The 5919-nt window shown below is 43.1% G+C and overlaps 1 protein-coding gene and 1 pseudogene across 1 annotated transcript in view; both read right to left on the reverse strand.

Annotated features, from left to right (window-relative positions):
- Positions 1-5919, reverse strand: part of SPTBN1 (spectrin beta, non-erythrocytic 1) — a 185075-nt gene that overhangs the window by 73315 nt on the left and 105841 nt on the right. The gene's annotated exons all lie outside the window — the stretch shown is intronic.
- On the reverse strand, positions 4223-4341 carry LOC111742351 (annotated as a pseudogene).

Raw genomic sequence — 5919 nt, forward strand, 5'->3', positions numbered from 1 at the left:
GGAGACACAAAGCTCGCCCAGCTTAGCATGTCTTCTTACAATGGATCGCTTGGTGAACAACAATCACTTCTTAGGCCAGAAGGAGGGAAAGGAAGGGAAAAAAAATCTACCCAGCGGATGGGCTGAGGATGAAGCTGCATGTCCTTGGGGACCCCGTCCTTTGTTCCACCCTTCCTGGGAAGGCACAATGACATCACCCCTGCAAACCCAACCCAGCAAGGCCAGGGCAGATCAGGCCAGACGCTTGCCTGAGGAGCAGGAGGCCCTTGGCACCGACAGTGGAAGACAGTCCAGAGGCGTGTTTCCAAGCTCAAGCTGCTGTCACTCTGCTTGAGCTGTGTGAGGAGGTGGAAGGAGTAGCCGAGGGAAGAGAAACCATTTCTAGCTCTACAAGTATGAGCAAAGCTGGTGATGTGAAAGGGAGCTCTAACAAGCTCCCTTATTGATTTGGTTATTTAGATCAGTGGTCCCCAACTGGGAGCGATTATGCTCCCCAGGGGTTATCTGGCAATGTCTGGAGCAGTTTCTGATTATCACAACTCAGGGGTAGGTGTTACCAGGCATAAGATAAGTAGAAGCTGGGGATGCTGACGAACCCCCTACAGTGCATAGGACGACCTCCACAACAAAGGACTATCCAGCCCTAGATGTGAGCAGTGCGGGTTGGGTGGAGACATTCTGGGCTTACACCAATAGGAAGTGACATTCATAGTGTCTAGGCCCGCATTCTGCTGAGAGGGACAGCTGAGTTGGGATGCTATTCATTCATTATTCTCTTTACCACATCAAAGTCTTTTTGATCCAAATAGTTTGCATGTTGGCTGGTAGCAGCAGAAATTCCCTGCCCTCAGGCCCATCCATTCCACAAAGGGCTTGCAAGGCAAAGAAGCAGCAGCAGTGAGAACCACAAGGGTAGTCTCCATCTGGGTTGGTGTGACAGTGGACATTTCTGTCCCCCACGCCATTTCCATTCTCGTTTTTCCTTGTCAGGGTTTTGTACTGCTATTAATGAAGCCAAATCCTGCCAGCATCTCTTTCCAAGAGAACACAACGGAGTCAGACTCTGGTGGCAGGTTCCTACCCAGCCCTGCCCAAAACTCGGGAGGTGGTGGCTCCAAAAAATAGGCATCTCTTAGGCCTGCTCCCTGTATCTATCTCCCACCTGTGTCTGCCCCTCACCCCACCCCCTCCACACTGCATTTATTCAGATGGACTCACCTAAAGGTTGCTCTAAGACTCACCTAAAGGTTGCTCTAGCATTAAATGGGAGGAGGTAAAATGCACATAAAAGTGCCTGGCTTGTTATAACTGCTCATTAAATTAGTTCCTTCTCCTTTTCCCCAGCGAGGTACCATTCTCATCAGTGCAAACCACTTGAAAAATTTATCAAGGATCATGGAATCATATAATCTCAGGGAAGAACAAACCTTTAGAAGTCATCTGAATCAACCTTCTTTCAAAAGCGAAAAAATAATCCCACCTGGGCCAGCTCCTTAAAAATCCCAGGGAGGGGGAAGCTACATGTGTGTGGCAGGAAGTTGTTGAGTGGCAGAGTAAGAAAATGGTTTGTTCGTTCTCTTTTTAATTACAACAATAATAGCATTCACTGAGCGCTCACTCTGTCCAGGGGCCGATCTCCACCTAACTTCTCTGCGAGGCAGGAATTAGTCACTCTCCAGGCAGACAGGCTCCAAAGCCTGGTTCTCAATCACCAGGCAATTAAAGCCTCTAGTGCAACAATTTTTTTAAAAATCATGTTTCAACGATTATTTCACCATCCTAACCCAAGTCCTTATTTTGTCAAAGGGTCTGTACCAACACTGGGTAACTCCAATTACTGGGATGGTGACTCCATAAAGACTAGATCTGATTCTGTGGCCACGGAGGCTTGCTACACCTTTGAAGCTACAGAAAATCGTCTCCTCACTCCTCCACATACGGGCAGGCCTTCAGGTATAAGCACTGCTCACTGATCCCTCTTTGCAATGACTGTCACAGTGTGCTGGGCAGAATGGAACCAAAGATGCTACCTGAGGACACTACTTAGCAGACTGGATATCATCACATACCTGCCGATTCAAGTCAGAACTTGAGGCAGCTGCAGCACTAGCAGCAGTCCAGAGGTGGGAAAGTGGGAAACCTAGAGAAGAAAGGGCAAAAAGAACGAGCAGCTCTCCAAAGGAAGGAGCTCGGTGACGCAGTCTACGTGTCAATGCGTGGGAGTCAGGAAGGACTCCTAACATTCTCTTAAAACAACTTTCCCACAAACACAAATTCTACCAAAATATCCCTGGAACCGAGAACCTGGGAACCAGAAGTAGTTCTAAGTGTGAACATTCCGCGAGCTAAATCTTTAGCTCTAAAGGCTCAGAGATGAATTAGCCAACCACCTAGAAAAGGAGAACTATAGAGAAAACCCAACCTATATCTACATCGGCTTCTGATCCTTGGAAGGAGTGAATTATAAGTGAAATTCTATTACAATGTTCTTTCCTGAAAACAGACTCTTATAAGATGGCATGCCTGCAATACCACCATCACATGCGCCTGAACAGCAATTTATACTTTCTCAAAGCTCACGATATCTGCACAGCAACGCTGTCAGAGAGGGGAACATCAGAGTTCCCATCATCAAAGCCCAAAAAGCTCAGTGAGGTTTAAGAGGGATTAGGAGGCACGGCTACATCTTGTCTTCCAAGCATCTATATTCACTGTCTTTCTTCTGATAAATTACATGAAATTTTCAGAGGACGTCTTAGAGAAAGAGGATGAGATATTTAGATCAGAGAAACATATTTACTTAATTTCTACCAAAGGACAGTGAATATCCTCTCCCCATCATCATTCCCTTCTAGAAGTACATAATCGACTTCGTCTCTTTTTAGGGAATAACTATTATCAATATAGATGACTTTATATATTTATTTACTCTGAAGAATTTGCTGTAATTGGAAAAGTGAACACTGTGTGCAGCATGAGTTAAGCTATAGGATACAGAAATAGCGGAGGGCACTGTGTTATGGAAATAACTGTACAGCATCCTTCTGCAATGCCCTCTGCACAGACTGCTAAATAAACACAATCATATTCACCATATGCCACAGTTCCGGCTGTGAAAAGGGGTGGGAGACAGGGACAAAGAAAGGTCTGAAGATATGAGACATCTCTGAATAGAAAATAAGGGAAATACAGAAACGTTTGTTATTCCCCTAAAGACTGAATTTATACCTCATTTATGAGAGCAAATCTTCTACTTTTCAAATAGTCTGAACATGCTGGTATAACCCAAGAATATGTTCTACCAGGATCTTCTTCAGTCGTGCTAAGATAAGAGCCTAATGTAACTAAGAGCTGGCGATCGTGTGCAATTTTTCTTTGTATAGACACATGGCTAAACTAAGTTAGGTATAGACTTGGGTCCACAGGAGAAAGGAAGTACAAGGATGGAAGCTGAGAAGAAAAGGAGACAATGAAGCAATCACTCCATGAAGACATCCTGAGTAAGGACTAATGTGAAGTTGAGAGTATTCATAAGCACCAATATTTATAAAATGCATACTGTATATAAGAACTATGTCTAAGACAAAGTCTCTTGCCCTAAATGAACTAGAAGTCCTAGCTAGGGAAATAAAATGGAAAGTTAAAAAAATAATAAAAGATATCACGGAGTAGTACAAGATCAGTTGCCAAGAGAATGATTTCAACAGTATATTTTTGGGTGTTTGAAAGAAAAAGTTCACTACAATGAGGACGGTTTCAGGCCCTACCCTCCAACAATTACTGGAGTTCCCCTTGCCTTGTGCCTTTCCCATTCTTACCCACCTTAAGCATCACTGCTACACTCAACTTCCAAATTTTTCAAAGTCATACCACGGTACCAAAACCTTCAGTGGCCTCCTGTCCACAAGACAGTCAAGATCTCTGGGCCTTGCCTTCGAGGGTCCCGAGCAGCCTTCCCTAGGTACCTACTTCCTCTGGGATCTTTCCTAGCTCACCATCTTTGTGTTCCAATCCGACAGGTCTTATTCATAATTTCCCTCACCTTACACATTCTTTTTTCTTCTTCACTTTTGCTTAACCATTTTTCTTACTTGGAAGGGATTTTCTCTTTTCTTACCCTTCCTTTAAGACCCAGGCCAAGATTAGCTTTTCTTATAGGCCTTCTTCATTTGATGGGATGTGGTCGGTGTCTGTCTGTCTGTCTCTCTCTCTCTCTTTTTAATGCCTATAGCACCCGGTCTTCCTAGGTGGTCTCCCATCCAAGTACTAACCAGCCCTGACCCTGCTTAGGTCCCAAGATCAGACGGGATCAGGCGTGTTCAGGGTGGCATGGCTGTAGACTTATCTTTTAATTATGTATCCTGAGTCTTATTCTCAGCAACTAGCTTGTATCTGCCTCTAGGGCAAGGACTCAACCCTGTATCTGTTCAGAGCCTGAGCATATGCCTGGCAGAGTGGGTGCACAATAAACACTTGTTGAATCAACTGGCAAAGCTTCAGTGCACAACGAATATGCTCTCAATAAAACTTGCTGCTGTTGGTTGTCGTACTGAAATTTTAAGGAGGAAAGAAATTCCACATCACATAGGCCCTAAATAGTTAAATGTTATCAATATATGGTACTAAAAATCACAACTGAATTGTTTCTTGCAACTGTTCCTCGATGTCTGATAAATGATAAAACTGTAATTTTGTGGTTCTTTCATATTAAAAGGGGCCCAAAGTGAACCTAAAAGTATGACAAAATTGTTTGTTTTTGTTTTGTTTCTGGGTAACGGCCACCACAAACCTGTACAGTAAGAGTGAAGCTGCAAAACACATGAAGTTGTAATTAGAACATTATTTTAACATGACCCAAACAGGCCAATGGTCACAAGACTTAATTTATACTAATTTTAACAATGTACCCATTAAAGCTCAGTTATTGAGTTGCTAAAAAAAAAAAAAAAAAAGAAGAAGAATTAAAAACAAAAGAATATAGTAGGGTGAAGTCCCCACATATGTGCCGTAGCTTAAAAAAATAAATAAATCATTTCCCATGAGCAACATGCAAAATACACAGAGCAGGAAACCGGAAACAGGCAACTGGCTGTATTGATAATGGAGAATCAAACTGTTATCTTGAGGCAGTGGAAAGGAAGGAAACTAATCTTTTGACTGAAGGCCTCCCTGTGACGGATTAGTCTGGAGGCTTTTAATTTATATTTGCTGATTTGTATATAAATAGAACTTGAGTTAAAATGTTTTTCCTAAGAGTTTAACCAATTTCATGGACAAAACGCATGTAAACAGCTGTTCTAAATGCATGCGTAGCAGCAAATATGCAATTCTCTACTAATACCTAACAGTTTGATACGTAGACCATAGAACTATAAACTGTGTATAACCTTTGCATCCATGCTTTACATTAGCAGAGCAGGCCCTGCTTGCAGCTTACGGAAGGCCTATTTTGCCAACACAGTGCCTAGTTTGCCAACATGGAAACCAAAGCTCTGCAGAGGGAACCTCTGAGAGGATGACAACAATAAACTGAGACATTAAGCCAATTTCCAAGGGTCTCGCCTGCCTGTTGTGGTTAACACTTCAAGGTGAGCCCTGTAAAGTCATAATCTACAAAAAGCCAATACTGTGGAGGAGGCTGAGGTTATGGTAGGGATGAACTCTGAAAGCAAACAGGCAGAGTAACACCATTAACTCTTCTAAGATGAGAGCTAAGGTGAGAACTAGGGTGAATTAACAGTAGCATAAAACACCAAAACCAAGAGAGAGAAGTGTCTTCAAAAAATACAAACCTTATGAAGAAATCGTTCATGAAATTTGCCTGAAAAGGGGCGGCACACTTCAAAACTGCCTTCGTATGTACACAGGAAGCCATGTCATGAGTCTGCTAATCTGCCACTCTCCATCCCTAAGGGACAG

The sequence above is a fragment of the Pteropus vampyrus genome, unplaced genomic scaffold (genome assembly GCF_000151845.1).
Source record: "Pteropus vampyrus isolate Shadow unplaced genomic scaffold, Pvam_2.0 Scaffold91, whole genome shotgun sequence".
Classification (NCBI taxonomy): Eukaryota; Metazoa; Chordata; class Mammalia; order Chiroptera; family Pteropodidae; genus Pteropus; species Pteropus vampyrus.